Raw genomic sequence first — 21,656 nt, forward strand, 5'->3', positions numbered from 1 at the left:
AACAGTTATTATAAATCTATATTGTATATATGTTATACTACTGCAGTTTAACTACTACATTTAACTAGCCTTTCTGATTTCAAGTGGCACATGACAAAACTAACTGTCACTTTGCATTTTCCATCTAGACCAAAAATTGGATTTGACCTTATGCTGACAGTGAAACGTCTGGCAACACAAAACTAACCTTTGGCTCTCCATGTCTGTGAGGGGAAGCAAGCACATCTTCACATACTATCTTCCCCATCTTTTTTGGCATTGATATGTTCTTCAATGGTGCAGTATTTAATCACAAAGAACATTTGTTCAGATACCGGAGAGCTGTTTTGAATTATTGCTTGCCATTTAGGGAATTTTGCATAGTACGTTGTATCCTTCACGCTTCATGTATCGGGTCAGCGCCATCTACTCCTCTTCTTTCAGCCTCAGATGATTTTACTTGGAGAGGACCAGCTAAGCTAATCGGACAGATGTTTTTTTTTCTTCTTCTTCCCTCAAATCTCTATACTCCGCATTATTGCAAGCGCTTACATTCCCAGACGATGATTTACTGCATAAAGACGATTCATGAAACATCCTGTCACTTAGAGCTGAAAAACACAAACAAACATGTCACTGGGGTTCCTTTTGTGTGAGAGTGGCTTGCGTGTAAATGAAACCGTTCCTGTAGCTCCCACAGAGCTGAAAGACGAAGGCAGGCGATCTGTATGTTTTCTGTGAAGGACAGGTCACACTGATTATGTTGTCTGAGGAAGGAAATCCTTTGAAGAGGTGATGTAAAACAGCTCAAGGGCTTTCCAGTGCCTCACCCTTCTTATCTGCACTGTCTCTTTAAATAGATCCTGGTGTAATTACGGCATTATTAGGTAATTAGGATCTGTTGGCAGGTACTGTATTTGAAGGAGCTGCTCAGTCCTGAGATGAGAATGGCCTGTGAAAAGGCCTATTTAGTTATGACTCTTATTGGATAATCTAAATTTGAAGCTATTACACATTTATGCATTTGGCAGTCATTTTTATTTTAAGAAACTTGCATTAGATTCAAAGTAGACATTTTAGTTAATTTTTAGCTAATTTGGTTCCTGATGAATCAAATCCATGGCTTTAGGGTTGTTTCTAGTGCTATGCTGTAATTGTTTCATTCATCAAGCATCAGATTATTATTATCAGATTATGGCATAATTGTATTATCCTGAAAGATTGCTGAAGACAACTGGTTTTGAATTATTTTTGCTGTTCCTTGCAGTGATTATAAATGTAGCCCGTGGCTCTTCAATGCTCACCTGATCATTTCTGTGCAGAAATTAAAGTGAAAATCTTTGAGAGATCTTCCTATGTCCTCATATTTATCATGTCTCCCTGACACCACAAACAAATGCAAACCTCTTTAAACCTTTCAAATGATGACATAATAATTATGCTGACTGATAATGAACTCTCTCTTTCTTTGAAGATCTGTTATTATGAACAATGCTACCTTTAAGTCATAATCTTGTATGTACTTGTTATACTGTTTCTATATTTTTTGCTTGATCTGATTCACTAAAAAGAATTGAATGGACTGAACTATCACCATTTCCACACCTGCAGTTTAACAGATGCATTCAACTAGTCTTTTTTATTTTAAATGGCATATAACAAAACAAACTGTCACTTTACATTTTTTCCATCTAGATTTGAAACTGGATTTGACCTTATGCTGACAGTAAAACGTCTGGCAACACAAAACTAACCACTGGCTCTCCGTGTCTGTGAGGGGAAGCAATCAGATCTTCATTTATGCAAACAATCTCCCCTATCTCATTTTTTTTATTGAAATGATATGTTGTAATACATAATACTTTTATTGATAAAAAGTGACAGTAAAAATGTTTGGTATTTCACTGTAGGGTGCCTTATGGTGTCCTGTACATAAATAACCCATTTGCCATGATAACTTAAAATAAAAATGACTATGAAGGGTGTGTTATATTAGGCTTTGTTTTATACATTCAAAAGCATTACTTGGCTCTTTAGATACATTTTCTAGATTTTATTTTAGTTTTGTGTAAGATGATCCATGTTATTTTGCTTTGTCCCATGCACTGCTCATTAAATTGGAATGATAGTAGAATATTGTCAAATCATAAAATTTTAAAATATAGTTCTCTTATAAATATTTTGTAATATAAGAGTTTACTCATCTGAGTGTATTGATCATTTGGTAATAAAAACTATATTTTAAATTAAAAACAAAATAAGAGTTTGTCCATGTCCCTTGAATGGTTGTCCACCCTGTCTTATTGGGGAATCTGCCCCTTTAAGAAAATGCAATCCCCTTTAGTGACATCAGGACAACAGATTTTTTGTCTCTTCAGTGGCAGGAATTTCAACGGCTGAGGTGAATAATTTGATGACTTTGACTAAATTGAGAAATTTTCTTCGTATGAGTTTACTTACTTGCTTTTTCCAAAGCTTAACATGTCTACCCCAGAGCTTAAAATATGCCAGAAATGATTTGAATACAGTATTTTCAAAATATGTAAATTTAAATTCTCCAAATTCTCTTCAACAATCAGATTAAATATTTAGCGAGTCAGTTTAAGCTAATATGCTAATTGAAGCTAAAAATGTCCACCCTGTCGTCCATTTAGATCCGATAGAGTGGACATAAACATGACATGGTGGACATAGCATTAATATGAATGGGGTATATCTATGTGTTTGAGGATGTAATTCTAATATTTATCATTATTATATATTTTTTTTATAAAAACCCTGTTTAGGAAATGGACATCATACCTTTCATAGAATATACTGTAATTTGCTTCTTAATTTTGTAATAAAAATGTATTTAATAGTAATACGTGACACGTGACAATAATGTCTGCTGAAAATTCAGCATTGCCTTCACAAGAATAAATTACATGATCAAATATATTAAAATAGAAATATAAAAACATGTTCATAATGGTTTACAACATTATTTTTACTATGTTTTTGATCAAGTAAATTGAATATTTTTCTCACCAACACTTAGGTATGTGGTATATATGACTTTCAAGTTCATAAGTGCAAGCTTTCCAGAAGGTCTTGAAGGCAGTATTTCACATCCGAGAAAAAGAAAAAAAAAAAACTCACTGTGAAAGATTCAAATTGGAAGACAAGATATTTACATTTTTAGGTTTCGGCTTATGATTCTTATCGCAGGTCTGATTTCATGTCACAATAATGCATTTCAACACTAATACTTGAAGGACATGTTTAGAAAGTCTTGGTGCAGTCTCTTGGTCAACTTTGCCCCCACAAGTGGTTTTGGTTTGAATTTGGATCTTATATAAGACATTTTAAAGCGGTTGATGTAATTTGGCACACGCGCTCGTCTTTGAATTCATCAAATGCAGCTCCAATCAGTCCTGCACCCAGGACTGTTGACACTAGCAGGAAATCAAAGTCCAGCGCGGCAGTCCTGCACTGCCCGAACCATGTGCTTATGCATGAGGCAGCCTCACGGGGAAGATTAATTAGTGTACACAAACGTGTGTGGATGTTTATACACCAGAGTGTGTTCTGAGATGTTAACATATCAGTCAGCTCTTGCTCTCCTTCACTGCCAGCCACATGGCCAGACACATGTACATACACATGCACAGACATGTATATACTCACGCATGTATGTGTGCATATGCACACAAAATAATGTGGCCTTCTGTGCACAAGTTACATACTTTTCGATGTGCCATAAGAACAATAAAGACGTAAAGCTCATAGATAGCTGTGTACGCAGTCCAAACACGCCATATTGAATTAAAAACAGGTGTCTTCATAGTTTGCATTCTTCCCAAACACAAAAGTGGTTTGACCTGAGCGGTTTTGAGTGTGTATCAAGCCCTATCAAACCAGGGTCTCTGTGTAATTCTGTATTTATAAACACGAGTGCACTTGGGTTTGTGTGACACGGACCGTGTGCTACAGACTACCACAGGCACAGCCCAACTATTGAAACCATATTTTCACCTCATTTTTCCTAGCACTTATTTAGAAGGGAAGCCTGTCGTACATCACTGGAGCGCTTTGATGGGGGTCTCTGAAATGCCTCAAACCGATCCCTCCTAAAACTGATGTGCGGTGGGATTGAGTCTTGCTCCTGAGTGCTGGAATAACAGCAAGCTTGTGTGGTTGAAAAATTGAATGGAAAGTGAGTTCAGAAGCCTTTCATTACGATTTAACAGGATATTAGTTGTTGTTTAACGTTTTAGTAACTAAGCAGGTCGCCATTGTAATGGTTTAAAAGAGCGCGCCTATAAAACTGAGCACTAAGTAATGCACGTAGTGATGTGGTGTTTTCTTTTGCTCGAAAGGAGCGTTGATGGAGGGTCGGGATAGTATCCGTCCTCTTCACAAACCGAGGATTTGTCCGGCATCCGTAGTCATTAGTCATAATTAGCCATGGTTATTTTTCCACTGCAATTGAACAATTAAACTTGAAATTGCTTTAAAGAGAGCTGGGAATTAAAATAAGCTAAATAATAGCATTAACTTCCAATGACTGAAAAGCTCTCTCACAGTTTAGCAACACAGAGAGCTTAACATGCGGAACCAGTGATTACTCATTTCTTACACTGTATGAAGAAATGTAAATGGTCTGTGGCTATATCGACTAAACTATGTCTAGGGAGCAATAGCACATGCTTAAATTATTGATGGTCATTTGTTTCACTGATTTACAGATCTTTACTGAACGAATCGTTCACTTCCATGCACTGATTCGTATTTCGTTAACCAAAATCGCTTTTTGACTATACGCAATTAAAACGAGGTAAGGATTTTGTTCAATTATTTAGGTTATTTTTGTTTTTCAATAGTTTATTTTGTCAAATTGTATTTTTTTACTTGTAGAAAAAATAGGTGTACAGTATGATTCAAATACATTTTGGAATAGATTGTCTAGACAAATTGTCTTCACCAACTGGAGTAACGATGCCACATGTAAAATCACTCAACGAATCAATCAACTAATCGGAAATTGTTTTCTTTAGGATAAATCCAAATTGCTGTGGAAAGTTTGATTCATTCAAGTTAATAATCAATGTATTTTTACAGTTCATATAGCTAAATGAGCCAATGAAAAGTGAATTATTTTTTTATTTTTTTGTTGAGTGTTTTAATGAGCTTATTGCACACTTAGTTGTGGCCACCAACTGGAGTAATGATGTAACATGTAAAATCACTCAAGAATCGATCAGCTAATCTGAACAAATTTTTGAACTGATTCAAAAGATTTGGTTCATTAAGATGAATCCAAATTACTGTGGAAAGTCTGATTCATTCAAGTTAATCGGTGTTTAGACAGTTCATGTAGCTAAATAAACAAATTAAAAGCGAATGACTGATTGAACTCCCCACACTTTGTTTTCATGTACAACCTTGATTACTTTTAATGCCTGCAAAGTACACTCTTAAAAACAAAGATTTCAAAATGGAATTTTCGCATTGATTGCAGAAGAACCATTTGGGCTCTCCAGAGAAACTTTTTCCTCTATAAAGAACCTTTTGTGTAATGGAAAGACTGCACTGATGTTAGAGGTTCTGTCATTTCCAATAAAGATCCATTATTCTTAAGATCATACCACTCTGATAATATAGATAATGCTCTTTTGTATTTTAAGATTTATTTCTGTTGTTAACTGTCTTGCTATCTATGCACTGTAATAAATAAGTTATTAATTTGTCATGTGTTTCAGATTTCAGATAGACATAACTAACTTTTATAGAAAATAAACTTGCTATATAAATATTGTAGTTCAATTAAAGCAGACAAGTAATTTTTTATTTAAAGTTCACAGATTTTTTTAAAGTTGTGCTATAATTTATCTGGTTATCTTTACTGTATAATCAAAATCCACTTAGCTAAATTTGTTTGCATCGCTCATTTGGCATATCTCACTTAAAAGCAGCTTCATCATTTGTTCTGAAGTGTTCAGTAGTGTACAAGTGTACATTTCCTTTAGTGTTTAGGTGTAACACAAGCCCACATGACTTCTCCACTGTCCTTTTGATATGAACGCTGAAGAATGCATCCCATGTAATTAATGTAATTGCGTCCCATGTAATGGGATTCTGTGAGAGGGGCTTGCGTGCAATTAGAATTGATTACATGGTGAGGAATGTGAACAGCATGTACATGTGGCGTATGATTATAAAAGCAATCTGGCCTTTTTTAATTCATTTTATGAAATGGGCCACATATTGTTTTTTAAAACATACAGAGAGGTCCAAACATCTGATGCTGCATTGCGAAATCAAAATATAATATAAATGAGAGAAATATCGCATTTTTTGCTCAGTCTTTTGGACTTCACTGTGTAGCAAACATGCAGTTTACTTCTCATAGTTTTTTTCTCCACTTGAAAACATCTTCTATGGAAAGAGCCCTATAGTCATGGATTTAGAGATGTTTTCCTGGTATGGAAGTGCTTTGATCTCTTTTTGGGATTTTGGGTGTACATGTCCTGATAGTTGCTGTAGGTAATCACGTGTCATGAATGGAAATAAGCTGGCTCAGAAATGAGCCGTAGCGCTCTGGTGCAGTCCAGTTTGTTATGGGAGTCTTATGTCTGTGATCAGATAGCTACCCTGACAATATCCAGACCCTTTCTGTTTCCATTACATTGGGAGAGGGGGGATCCGGCACTTTAGTTCTACTCATTGGGTTCAGCAGTTGCTGAACTTGCTACAAAAGTTCACACAGTCGACTCCAAGAGACTTCAAAGGCACCATTTTTTTAAATACATCCATGCGTTCATACTCATAGTTGTACTGCATTAGCCAAAGTTATCGAAGAGCTCCTTGGCAGCGTTTTGTAACCAAGGCCTGTTTCACACAGCACACAAAAGCAGTGTATGTGGTGCATATTTATTTTGGCACCCATATTAACAAACTACGGTATTCACACTAGCTAAGCTGTGCAGTGCTGTGTAGCAAAAGTATGAGTACATTTTTATTGCCATGCAGTGAAGTGCACTACTCACTCATTGTGCCGCATTCATAAAACGTTCTGAAATATGATCAGCCAAAATGTGGAGGAAATTGTGCATAAAATGGGCCTTCCAGAAAAAAAAAAACACTTCCTAAATCTCAGATATTGATAAGAGTTAAAAGTGCTAATAATAATAATAATAACGGACAACACAGTTTTCAGTCATTTTTGTTTATTACTGAAATATATATTTATCGTGCTATTAAAATGTAGTGTCTTAAAGAACACAAGATATTTGGATATTTTACTCGCCTTTTACAAGAAGCATTTTTTTTACAAATACAAATAATTCACAAACCCCAAAATTTACATCAGAACATCATTATAAACAATTTCCAAAAAAGTATTTTGCTTGTGTGTCATGAATGAGGTCCATTGTTTGAAAAATAGACATATGTTGTGCTTTAGTTTGTGATAATAATCAATGGCACACCCATGATGACCATTTTATGATTTATGGCTGTTAATAATATAAATACTTAAAGGGACAGTTGTTCCAAACGAGTTTCTTTTGTCCGTTGATATTTTTATATTTTGACTTCAGTCAGTGGCTACCCTCAACATTCTTTTGTGCTCAACAGAAGAAAGGTTACTGATTTAAATCAACTTGTGGGTGAGTAAATGACAGAAAGTTTTTGGGAGAACCATCCCTTTAATTTAATATTCCAGAAATCACTTTGTTTTCTATACAGACTCCCAGTTCTGAGTCTGCAATGGAAACACATCGGTGGGAGTCTGCTGTTGTTTCGCTTAGAAACTACATGTATGTGTTCGTATGACGCATAAATGGAGTTTAAATGCTTTTGAATAAACTAAAATGTAATTCAAAACATAAGATGTGATCTTGAGAGTTAGGCTCTTTGTGTGAGTAAAATAATGATTAAAACTATTAAGCAATGCATGTTACTGATTTATTCCTATTGTAATTTACTGATAAAGAATGAATTACAGGTGGCAGGCTAACCTGCGAGAAAAGCTTCACAGTTATCCAAACTCAACATTATTTTCTAATCCTTCCCAGTAGGCTTTGTCTCTTTGACATTTCTTATTATTTAAATGTACTACTGATAAGGAGTAAAACAGTCAAAAAAGAAAGAAAAACAGAGAGAATGAGAGAAAGCCACAGAACTTGAGGGATAAAGAAAGAAAGAGCATAAGAGCAAAAGAGCTGATGTCTCTGGAAATACTTGAGTTCTCTGTTGTTCTTCGTCCATTCAGAGCTCTAGGGAGAGTTTGGCTCAGGATGCTGCTTAAACACTAATTACCTTATTACTGTAGCTCAGCAATATGGAACTGATCAAACTAGCTGTTTTTAGGAAAACTAGCTGTTCTATCAATGAGATTTACTCCTCAAAGAAAAGAAAAAAACGCACACTACAGCACAGTAGTAACTGAGTGAAAACTGTAACATTGTCTATCTATCTATCTATCTATCTATTACTATCTATCTATCTATCTATCTATCTATCTATCTATCTATCTATCTATCTATCTATCTATCTATCTATCTATCTATCTATCTATCTATATATCTATCTATCTATCTTAAGCGTTTAGATTGTTTCTATCATAACTAGTTTTGTTGGTGCAGAAAAAATAGTCAAATTGTCTATAAAGAAAGTTACTGGCTTTATTAACTTATTAACTTCTTGTTTACAAGACTTCATCACAACCTTGTGTTTATACTGATGCTGATATTCAGAGCAGCAAAGTCCTAATATTTCAAAAACTCAAAAATCAGCCCTGCATTTACAAATGAATGAAGCACATTTAACTTGGTTTCTGGTTCTCTACCTGATCCAGAGTACGACGTGGAGGGAGATTGTGAGTTACCTGAGGAACGAACCCACATCTGGATCTGTTTCCTCCCCGGCCCTGACAGCACAGTCCTGCTTTCTATCCACCTGTATTTGATATACTGCGCCGTTTTAATCACCTCACAGCGCTTAAGGCTGCACAACAAGCAGAACTCCCACAATTATCCATAGAGCTGCCAAGGTTGTCTAACATTTTGTGCAAAATAAATAACTAAATACATAAATGAATACATATAAATATTGAATACATACATATAATATAATGAATACATATAATGGAATGCTTACTGTATCAAAGCCTTTTAACTCTAGTAAACAAGTCCATAACTGCATTTGTTTGATGTCTGAATGCCTGTTAAGTAAGAGTGATAAAAGGTCCGTCATTGGTGTTTGACTGCTTGTTTGAATTAAACATAATCTTGACCTCATTATGGTAATATTTTAACGAGTCTGTAATTAGAACATTTCCCTGCTGCTTTAAAGTGCTGATTTAAAAGACCAGCTTTTATAGTTTGGTACCCAGGGAAGCTGGGTGTTGGATCTTTTTATGAGACTTTGTACATCTGCACATGTGATTAGAGTATTTAAGTAGGCTATTTAAGAAATGACACTTTGCCGTTAGTGTCGATGTTTCAAGATGTGGTAAAAGCTATAAAGACGACTACACAATTAAACTGAAGTTTAGCAGTCACGCTAATGCTCATTTCTGTCTTTGAATTGCTAGCCGTGCTGACTGGTTATCTGCCTGTTGGTTGTTCTAGTGATTCTGTTTTGATTCATCTGTCCGTAAAAGCTCATGAGAGAAATAGAACTTCTGCCCATGCCGCAGTCATAAATATTTATTGAATGAACTGAATATCTAAACAGATGTAATAGCAATTTTTTTTTTCGGTGCACAAGTGCCAAGAATATTCTATGATGTTAGCTGCTTGAATCCATGCCCAGACAGAATCTGCAAACATTTTTCACATTTTTTGTGCTGATTCTGGTGAGTAATTTGAGAAAAAGGGTTTAAACGCAGTAAAATGTGTTCCCCGAAGCTGTGCTACACTAAATTAAATTAAATGAAAGCATAATAAAATTAGCCAAAATATATAATAAACAGGGACAGAAAGAGTATGGGAACTCTTGTGGAATAGGGGAAAAAAATGCTTCTTGAAATGAAAAATACAGTTGACTCAACTTTTGAAATAAACCAAGACTTTACTGTGGGTACCAACTTTAAATAACGGAGTATCCACTTTTTATAAATGACCTTTAGCTCAGAATCTTCCATCACGGACAAGATGAGGCTCCATGTGCGTGTCTCTTGGTTTCATCTGCTTCCTTTTAAAACACAGGAAATGAAGTCAAAGGGTAGTGAAATATTTGTGTTTATTTTTGCTGCTCTTAACGGATAGAATTTCCAAACACCGGCCAACGGCTGTCCATTAGCAAAATCAGAATTATCATGTCTGTCTGTGGGGCAGATTTAAAATTTGAAAACTTTCTTTGATGCGTTTCTGTTTTTTATTTGCTTTAATCTGCTCTGTTTGTGGGTTAGCTTTTACCCTGTGTATCAAAAGAGCAAAAGTTTTCTTAAATTTATCCAGTCATGTGCGTTCTTGTTTTGAAGTATTTAAAGGTTAAATTAAAGTTTAAAATTTCAATGTAATAATGAATAAATAAATAAATAATACTGAAAATGTTAATCATGATAATATTTTTATTATAATTAACAACAATAATAATGATAGCAGTAGTTTTATAAATGTATTTTTTTTTATAGTCAATATACAACAGTCCAAAGTTCAGACTAAAATGTAAAATGGTTATTATGATATAAAAAAAAGAAAGTATCTATTTTACAGCTGTGTCTGGCTTTTTCCCAGCCAGGTCTTTAGACAAACTTTACAACTTTGCCGACTGCGCGGGACTGCACCTGATCTTTGGGCTGAATGCCTTGCACAGAAACCCTGACAACTCATGGAACGCCTCCAGTGCTCTGAGTCTGCTCAAATACAGCGCCGGCAAAAAATACAACATCTCCTGGGAGCTCGGCAATGGTGAGTCCTTACCGTTGCAGATTCACAAATTATATTTTTGACATGTTGTGTTTATGGAAGAAAAAGGAAGCATCTATCCCATCAAGCAGTGATTAATTTGTGTCCAATTGTCAAAACCTCACACTTGAAATTTGATCAACCCCCCACGGCCATCCTATACAGTATGTATACGAGTTTGTTTGTTCATCTAAACAGTTTTGAAGAAATTTAGCATTACAACACTTGCTCAGCAATGGATCCTCTGCAGTGAATGGGTGCCGTCAGAATGGTCCAAACAGCTGATGAAAACATCACAATAATCCACAAGTAATGTAAATAATCCAGAATATATGTGTTTATAAGAAACAAATCAATCATTTAGACATTTTTAACTTCAAATAGTTGCTTCAGGAGAGAAATATTCACAAATCAAGCACCATTTATAATCAAAACAGTTCTGAACAATATGCTGGTGGATTTTTTACTTTTTTTATGGATAACTGACTCATATCATATTTTGGCTAGAAGAAATAGCCAGAAATGATAGATTTGTTTCTTACAAACAGACAGCTTTTCCCTTCACATGAATTGATGGACCAGAGTTTTATGGATTGTTTTTATGTTTTTATTGGCTATTTTGATTATCACTCTGATGGCACCATTCACTGCAGAGGATTCAGGAAATATAAAGCATGATGGGTTTAATAGGAAATATAGAAATATTGACATACTGTGATTGTCCTTAGTCTTTTGCTCTCTGTTTATTTATTCATTTATTTAGATGCCAGCTAGAAACACTATTGGAGTTTGAGGGGAAAATGCTAAATTTGAAAGAGAAGGCCCTTAAATCTGCACACAGTAACTATATTTTGTTTCCAGTGTCTTCTCATTGACAACCATCCACTTGAGACACTTGTAGTGCTTGATGTATAACAGCCTCCAGGCTGGAAAGTGTCAGCCGGATGAGCTGAGATTAAAGAATTGTAGTTATTTATTTTTTTACAGAAGCAGTCTTTACCAACGCAATGAAAAGGACAGACGTGGGCAATTCAGATGGGTTTACAAATCTGAGGGAAGCTCTGGGACTGATCATTATTACACTACCCCACCTCTTCATATAAAATGAATCCCATTCAAATAGGGCTTGTGTCAGGAGGCAAATTGACAAAGCAGAATCCAAAAGGACACCTGGTGATTTTGTAATCTGCTCTAAACACTCATTCATCTATTGTCCGGTGCCAGACATGCTGCAAATTGCCCCATTCATGTTGCACTTGCATCAAATGTCTCTCTATAAATATCAAAACAGCACGTATAAAACCTTTGACTTGAATAACTGTGATCTTATGATGATATGGTTTCCTTGCATAAAATTAGACCGAATATAAGGTATGTTACTGACAGCAAGTGTAGCCTGAAATATCGCACACTTTCCATACTTAACACTAAACCTATAAAAATACCAGAGACCGATTTAAGAAAGTATACAAACCGTATATTGTCTTAATCGTTTGTTTATTGGCTACATGTTGCACGTGTCAAATCTTTACTAGCTGTTTGCATAGAAAAACTGCAGGCGTACAGATCTCTGCTTTCACTCGGAGACTGTCATACGACACAAAGGAAGCAACACAATAAGCTAGTATTGAATGTAAAATGTAATTCATATGAAAATGAATAATATCAGAATTTAATATCTGTCACGTAATACCAGTTAAGAAGTTATCCTTTCAGCAGAATCTTTTCACTTTGCTAACTCTAATAAAAGCATGTTATTACTGGAACAGCTATTTGAATGTTTAAAAGCTGTTACTAAATCAGATTTTACAGAGCTGTTAATTCAAAATCAAACACTTTCAAGTGAACAAAGAGTCCAAATGAAACAAAAAAGAAATAAGTGTTTAGCTGCGAGTGGATGTTTATTGAGTGGGTCGTGCCAGTGTGACACAAAGTGATGATTTATTTCATGATAGCACTTCATGACTATGTGTTATTTGTGCTTTTTGTAAATGATAGCATAATATTTTAATGGATAATAATAATGCCTCATATTTTCCACTGGCCTCTGCCTGGCCCGGTAATCTATTGACTCCACAGCTCAGCATCTCGATGTTTCTATCCCAGACACAAACACACACTCACACAGGCTGTGATGTTTATAAAGTTCGCCACTTGACTTCTGTAACGTCCTCGCTGTGATTTCAAGTGTGCACCTCCCAAAGTGTTTCCTTGTTTAAATAGTTTACAAAGCCCTGACAACAATATAGGTCATAATTCAAAGGCAGTTTCCCTATTAGCTTGTGATTGTGTGTCAGGTTGCATCAGAAGTCTTAAAGGGATAGCTCACCTGAAAATACTGTCATTAGTAAACTGTGGAACAAATGAGGATCATTTTTGAAGGATCTTCACACAGCTGTTTTACTATTGACCATGATCATTAAGGAAGAAACACACACACACGCATATATATATATATATATATATATATATATATATTTATATATATATATATATATATATATATATATATATATATATATATATATATATATATATATCTCAAAAGTGAAATTTTATATTTATTTTTATATTAATTTAATTTAAAATAAATGTTGTTCTTTTGAACTTTCTATTCATCAAATAATCTTGAAAAATGTAGCATGATTTCCACAAAAAATTAAGCAGGAAAACTGTTTTCAATATCTATAATAATAAAAAATATGTATATGAAAGTTTTTTTTTTTTTTTTTTTTTTTTTTTTTCAATTTTTAGAAGAAAAGAAAAAGGTCTTAATTGTGAGTCTTATTATTATTATTATTATTATTATTATTATTATTATTATTATTATTAATATTATCATTATTATTATCATCATTTTAAAAAAAGCTTTGGAAAAAAGCTTCCATACAAATATTTCTGTATGATCATGTGACACTGAAGACTGGAGTGAAGACCATCTAAAATTCAGCATCAACATTTCAATATATTCACATAGAGAAAAGATATTTTAAATTGTAATAATATTTCACAGTATTATTGTTATTTTCTGTATTTTTTATCAAATACGTGCAGCCTTGGTGAGAATGAACAACTTTTAAATTATTTTAAAAAATCATACTAACCCAAACGTATCCAGTTAAATGAATCAGTCATCCTTTATTAGGTATACCTTGTCATACATTATTTTTTTTCATTTCCCATCACAGAGCCCAACAGTTACCATGCAATGGCTGCCCGATCAGTCAACAGCTCTCGTCTGGCTCAGGATTACTCTCTTCTGAAGACGTTACTGCAGTCGGTGCGTTTCTACAGCCGGGCCAACCTCTACGGGCCCAACATCGGCCGTCCTCGAAAAAATGCAGTCCTGTTACTAGATGGGTGAGTGTCCCTGTCATTTCTTCAGAAATATTATGGTCTCCCTGTGTGCTTTTATTTATATGTTTGACAGCATGTGGAGAGTGATACATTATAAACTGAATCTGTTCCTGCAGAGCTGTGCAGGAAACTCCTCAGGTTTCTGCTTGTGTGCTGGTTTAATACGTATTCGGGATATTTTGATAATGCTGTCATATATATTGTACTTTTAGTTTTGTTTAACACATTTGATATATTTATGAATATGAAAATTAGAGTTGTGAGGCTTTTAGTCCATTTTGGTTGGCTCTGAAGCCTTTAGTAGATGAATATGTTTATAGTTAATGGTTAGTTTTTTTGCTTTTCTTTTCTTTTCATGCTTTTCATTCAAGGATGCATTTAAACTAAATTAAAGTGACAGTATGGACATTTCTTTTTAACTGTTCTTTCTATTCTTCAAAGAATCCTGAAAAATGTATTAGTTTCCAGAAAAATATTATGCAGCACAACCTTTTTCAACATTAATAATAATAAATATTTCTTGAGCAGCAAATCTTCATTGTAAAATGATTTCTGAAGATTCATGTGACACTAAAGACTTGAAAATTAATGATTCTGGTTCTAAAATTTTAAGGACAGGAAAAAATTACATTATATTATTATTATATTACTGTTTTTACAGTAATATTCTATTCAGTATTCAATATTACATTTTTGGTTAAATAAATATAGCAGCCTTGGTGAGCTTAAGATATATTTTTCCCCCTTAAAATAAATAAATAAATAATATTAATATAAGAAAAATTAATAAACACTGACCCCAAAAATCTGAATAGTAATGTAGATTACATCATTTTTACTACGCAAGTAGTGAATAATGGTTCTTGGATTCGATGTAACTTAAAAAGAACATTTTATCGATATTCATGCTGGTAATGTAAGCAGTTTAACTGTATGTAGAGAGTCTCAAATATGTTTCTGAATGGCTGTGGCGTCAGTGTGAAAAGCCATCATGATGGGTTATGGCATGGTGTTTGCAGAAAGGCTTATCTGATATTGGCCTCGTTTTAATAGCTCCAAAGGACATTGTTTAAGAAAAGGCAGTACTGTCCGCCTGCCTGGAGGAGCACATAGCTGAGTCGTGTTTATGTTGCTCCATGTGGACTGTTAGTCCAGGGGCCTGTAGCACCATTGAAACTCACCGTCAGATAAATAAAGTGTCACTCTATTAATGGTGTGACAGAGCAATGTTCCACCTGCGTGTTACTCGTTCCTCCCACTCTCTCCTGCAAGAGCATAGAGACTTCAGCACTGCAGCTTTTAATTCTCAGCATTAAGTTCAACATAGTATCAGTTTTTTTTGTTTCTAATAAAACATTATAGAAGTAATAACTTTGGTGAATCAAAAACCATTTGGATGGATTCAGTGAGTGAGTCTTTCATAAGTTATTTGTTTGTGAATTACAATGCGGAAAAATAACGATGTTCAAAAACTGCTTACAGAAATGAACATCTCGAACATCAGCCTTTTTTAATTTACAACAACTGAATAATCCAAAACCCATGACTGAATTTTCATTAAATTCCCTTTTAAAAAGAGAATCTTGTCTCAATCATTTAGTGTGTGGTTTTAAAAAGAAGGTTTGAGCAACGCTGCCAGCATTATGCTTCTAAACACATATATTTTTATGACAGGAGCTTATTAAAGCAATGCCAGTGTTGATGTGCTTACTATTAAGACCACTTTTTTTATTATTTTTTTATCTGGTCTAATGACGTCTGAGATAAATACCTCTGGAATTCATTTGTGAGTATTCATTTAACATTGTTTGTGCTTTTGTGCTGTTCTTCAAAAACTGGTTTTGTAGAATAATGGCTTTTGAGAGTGGATACTAATTGGTTGTAATGTCAGTGTGACAGAGTCAGAAATAAATCTGTCAGTGCCTGACCAGAGCTTCCTCATTTTTGCACCCAGCGGCTTACTAGGCTCTGTCTACACCACACACACACAGACACAAACACACACACACACACACACACACACACACACACACACTGAAAGCAACAAGAATGATGGGAGGACAGACACACAGCCCCCAAAATTATACAAAAACAAAACAGCAATTTATTCATTCTCAGCAGAAATTCTTTTTTAAATCATTATTTAAATATATTAATAAATTAATTTAGCCACTCAGGTAAACTTGTATGGGATAAAATTTTGTCTTTGGATAAATTAATTGTCTTATCCCATTGGCATTTATCGTAGATATTACATATATATATATATGTGTGTGTAATATCTACGATATATTGGATTGGCATTTAGACATGATACAATCATTATCATTACATTTAAAATCACATTTAGTTTACCACTTTATTCATACAGACATATCAGTTTTTACAATTATGCCATATAAACTCTTAAATAGTGAAGACTTGTAATAAGTGTTTCGTTATCTATCTTTTTTTTCTTTAGAAATGATAAGCATTAATATATATATATATATATATATATATATATATATATATATATATATATATATATATATATATATATATATATATATATATATATATTAGGGGTGTAACGGTTCACAAAATTCACGGTTCGGTTCGATACGATTCACTGGTGTCTCGGTTCGGTTCGGTACGGTTCGGTACGTTTTAGATCAGGGCCGTGCACAGACCTTTTGAGGGGCATGTGCTGAAACCGAAAAAGGGCACCCCCTCCATTTTTTTATATCAATTATATATATATTCTCTTTTTTAGATATTCTGTTTGGTTTTATAAGCTAATTTGTATTATTTGGTTAACATGATTATGAATGACATTGTGAAGAGGGGAAGGTGAGCAATGAGTCAAGTATTTTTGACAAACTTTTTTGAAATATAATTTAAGTAATTATGTCCAACACTACGGTACAACTCAATTCCAGATTATAAGAAACTATAGCCATACCGTTACTATAACATATCCAACATGTATCAGCCTACCTGGCAAAAATTTGATACTTTGGTGGACCAGGGATGTTGGTCTCTTGAAGGTCTCTTATTAACTACACTTTCCCTAAAATAAGTCAGCAATGAAAAAATAAATAAAAATAGTGTGAAAAGTACAGTTGCAGTGAAAAACATTTCTGAAGGATCACGTGACAGTGAAGAGTACTGAACTGGAGTAATCATGCTGAAAATTCAGCTTTGATCAGAAAAATAAATTACATTTGAAAATATATTAAAATAGAAAACAGTTATTTAAAATTGTAAAAAATATTACACAATATTACTGTTTTTGCTGTATTTTGGATCAAATAAATGAAGCTTTGGAATGAATCATGAATTACATTCTGCATGATAAAATATAAAGATTTCACAGAGATCTTCTGTAATTTTTTTTTTAGTTACTACTACATTACTGTCGTAAACGATGTTTTACTACATTTTATACATGTCAGGACGAGCGGAGAATATACCATAACATGATTAGCCTAAATGTTAATAAATTAAGTGTATCGGCAATCATAAATCAAAGAAGAAAATTTCTTAGAAATATATGTTATCAAGGTGACGAGGTACGAAACAGCGCGGGGGCGCACCTGTTATGATTTTTCGATAGTAAAAACAAATTATATGGTGTTGTATTACTTATCAATATATAGTTTTTGACCAGTGAATGTGATTTTTTTTTGCCCGTCATTAAAACGGCGACGGCGCCTGCCGCTGCAGCAGTCGATTCTGTTCCCCTCGGAATGTCTGTTTCCCCTCGGGTTGCCAGGTCCGTATAATAAACCCAACCAAATAGTTAATCAAACATTTTCCCAAAGTAGCCTAAATTCCGCGGATTTGGCAACATTCCCGCATGCAAATACACCAAACACACCTGGATTTAAGGAAAGCAAAAAATGACAAATTTCTTGCTACACTGCAGCATAGTAAAATGATTCTCACACTCCCGTTTATGTTCTTTTTTATTATTATTCATCTTGCAGTTGTTCCGTTATTTTTGTCTTATATTTTTACATTTCAAGTTGAAAAACCTCTCGTCCTAAATTTATTTTCAAGTTTAAGATTTAGGACGGTATTTTGAACTATTTGACTTGCCGTACATCCAGTCACGCTTCTTGCGCACGCTAGTTCTGATCGTACGTATAGTAACCAAGGGGCAAGGAACTCGACCGGAAGTTGAAGTCGGGTGTGGGATGCCATCTTTTAGCAGAACTTCACTTACGTTAGCATTCCCATTGACTCCCATTCATTTTGGCGTCACTTTGACAGCGAATAACTTTACATCTGAGGCGTTTAAAGACTCTGTTTGTCCATTATTTATTTCTAAAGATACACGACAATGTATAAAGGGCTCCATTACCTTCTATGTTACATTATGGCCCCGTATAAACAGTTTTTGTAAAAAAATAGGCTAACGATTGCGTCATAACCACTCGGCTCTCTGTCGCTTTACCGTACAGACAGGAGGAGAAGCTCGCAGACAATTAACTTAATATGGCGTACTGGCGTTACATTTTAAAATACTATACAAAATAATTAATCAGAATACTTACTCCTGCTCACTCACGACAAAGAACTCCCCGCTCAAGCTCGCCATCTCTGCAAGATTAACGATGGCAGTTTGCACACACAGCTACTAGAAGATTTACATCTGGCAGACAGGTTGCTGACGTCTTCAAGCTTCGTTTGAGTCTGCGCGTCAGAAACGGAAGTGCTAAAAAACGCTAAAACTGGGCTTCATTTGTCTCAATTGAGTTCCAATGGGGTCGCTGTGTCCATTTCTTTTACTGTCTATGATAGTAACTCGGCAACTACGCAACAATTGTAGTATGTTTGCGTTAAGGGGAACAGACATTCCGAGGGGAACAGAATCGACTGCTACTACACCGAAAATCTGACAGCGTATGACAAATCGACAGAACACCGGCATCACATTACATTTTCATCTACAGGTTACAAACTAGTTTTTGTAACGTTAGCTATATAGACGGAGCGCTCAGTTTTTCCTGTGGTAAAATGCATTTGGCCTAAATCGCATTTTATAAAAGATGAAATGCTACTATCTGCACAGGCTATTTAAATGTTGGCTATGGCTATGACTAGATGGAAAAATGCTAGCCCTCTCTCTCTCTCTCTCTCTCTCAGGCGACGTCCCACATGTCTCAGTCAGTGAGTCAGTCAGACATCAAATAAATAAAATATGAGCCTTTATAGACGTAGTGTTTAGTAGTACTTATTCAAACAACAAGATATTTATTTACCCTTCGCAAAACTTTGTTCAGCTCCGCTGTTGTCTACTGTGCGGCTGGCAGGCTGCTGTGGAACTTCAGTTGATTCAATGAATATAGAGGGGGTCGGAGTTATCAGCTTACTGACAGCTTGAGGATCCAATAAGATTTACACAAGCTCGTTTTAAGAACTTTCATTTGCTAAATATTTGTAAAACAGACAGACAGACGTAAAGGGTGACCAATAGCATTGATAAAAAAATAAAAAAAAATCACTACCAAAAAAAGGGCACTTCGGAGTGTAAGGGCAAAAAGGGCATGTGCTCTGCACAGGTTGAGCCCTACCTGTGCACGTGCCTGTTTTAGATACAGCAAAAAGAAAAAATTGGCAGATACATTTCCTTGATTTAAAAAAAATATATTTATTAAAACTAACAAAGTATGTTTTTTTTACATTGAACAATGATGGAGCTATTCTTTACCCATCTTATATGGTGTTTTCTTAGTAGCATACTGTATAAAACAAAAACAGCTCCTTATAAAAAAAAAAATTAAAATTTTATATTATTGTTGTAGTAGTTATGAACAAATACAAAGATGTAACTTTTTATATGGAACTCTATAACTCTTTATATTGAGTGTGTTTTTACTAAATTGGTTCTCTATAGGGCTTTTGTTTTTTGGCACAAAGCAGGAATTACGGTCTGGCTGAAATTAGCTCGTGAAGGAATATTGTAACGGGGCTCAATTACATTAAGCATATTCTTAAAACCTGCGTTTTCCACTACAGAGCGCGCTCGCTCACTCAGTACGCGCGGCGCTGGACCCTGGGCTCAGCGTTGCCCTTCAGATACAACGCGATTTGGGCTGCACTATGCCAAGAGCAAAGTAGGTGGAGTTTTCAAAACTGCCCGTGCATACGTTCTATTTATAACAGTTGTTCTATCTAATAACGTGCAGGCCTGTTAATTGTATCGTACTGCTCAGGAAATTCCGACACAGTATAGTACTAGTCCATTTTGATTTCCGTGCTTGCTCGGATGCCCCGATCGATTGGTAAAGTGCACCCAAACACCAGACCTGTTGGTTATTGGAGGATCTTATATTTCTGGTCTGTTAAACGCATTGGCCATTTTGCAACGAGCCTTCAGCGCGTACTGAGTGAGCGAGCGCCTGCTGAGTAGCCTATATAACATATGGTGTTTTTTTTTCTTCGGGGGTGTCAGGGGCGTTGCCTGTTACGTCGTTTGGGTTATTGAGCTACCTTGTTGAACGCATATCATTATATTTCACAATTTTTTATTTATTTTGCAAATATAATTAATTAGTCCAACGAACCGTTCGGTACATAATGCGTACCGCGTACCGAACCGAAAGCCTCGTACCGAACGGTTCAATACGAATACGCGTATCGTTACACCCCTAATATATATATATATATATATATATAATCATAATATGTCTGTATGAATAAAGTTTATAACTATTATAGTGCAATTTTATGCCCGATCTTTAAAATGTTGCATGCTTGTTTAGAATTACATGATGCATCAGTTTGTTTATGTTTTTAAATTTAATTTAGGATTAAAAGGCTTTTGGGTACACTATATCAAGACCACATTTTCAAATTACCATGTTATAACCATGTTATAGCTATCCAATATAGTTATTTTAATATTTTATTTGTTATTATTTTTTTTAACAAATATTGACCTAGAGAGTCCAGAGAATTGTACGGCACTGATTTTATTGATTTTGAGTTAAAAACCTAGAACTAGTTCACAAAAGTAGTTTGAAAATAATAATAATAATCTAAAATATTTAAAGAATTCTTTGATTCATGGCAGCTGTCTTAGAGGCAAAGTTGTTTAAAATTAGGATATCTATCATACGAGAAAAACTTGTGTTTCTGTGAATATATGAAAATTTTCTGTGCAATTTGAGGTAATTTACTATAGAAATAATGTGTTTCCTATGCCTTTTTAATTGTTATAGTGCCACCTTTTTTTATTTAGGTTTTTGGGTATATTTGGCCACACCCCTTTTCGAAATTTCCCTGTTATAGCTAACCAAATGACAAAATTATATATTTTTGATAATTATTGATCTAGTGAGACAGAGAATTGTGCTGCAATGGTTTGATCGAGATTGATCGAGAAACCAAGGACTAGATTGCAAAAGTAGGTTTTTAACATAATTGAGAATA

At 34.6% G+C, this 21,656-nt stretch overlaps 1 pseudogene; it reads left to right on the forward strand.

The window, feature by feature from the left end:
• LOC113057476 (inactive heparanase-2-like) overlaps positions 1-21,656 on the forward strand; it is a 58,199-nt pseudogene that overhangs the window by 20,281 nt on the left and 16,262 nt on the right.

The sequence above is a fragment of the Carassius auratus genome, chromosome 38, assembly GCF_003368295.1.
Source record: "Carassius auratus strain Wakin chromosome 38, ASM336829v1, whole genome shotgun sequence".
Lineage (NCBI taxonomy): Eukaryota > Metazoa > Chordata > Actinopteri > Cypriniformes > Cyprinidae > Carassius > Carassius auratus.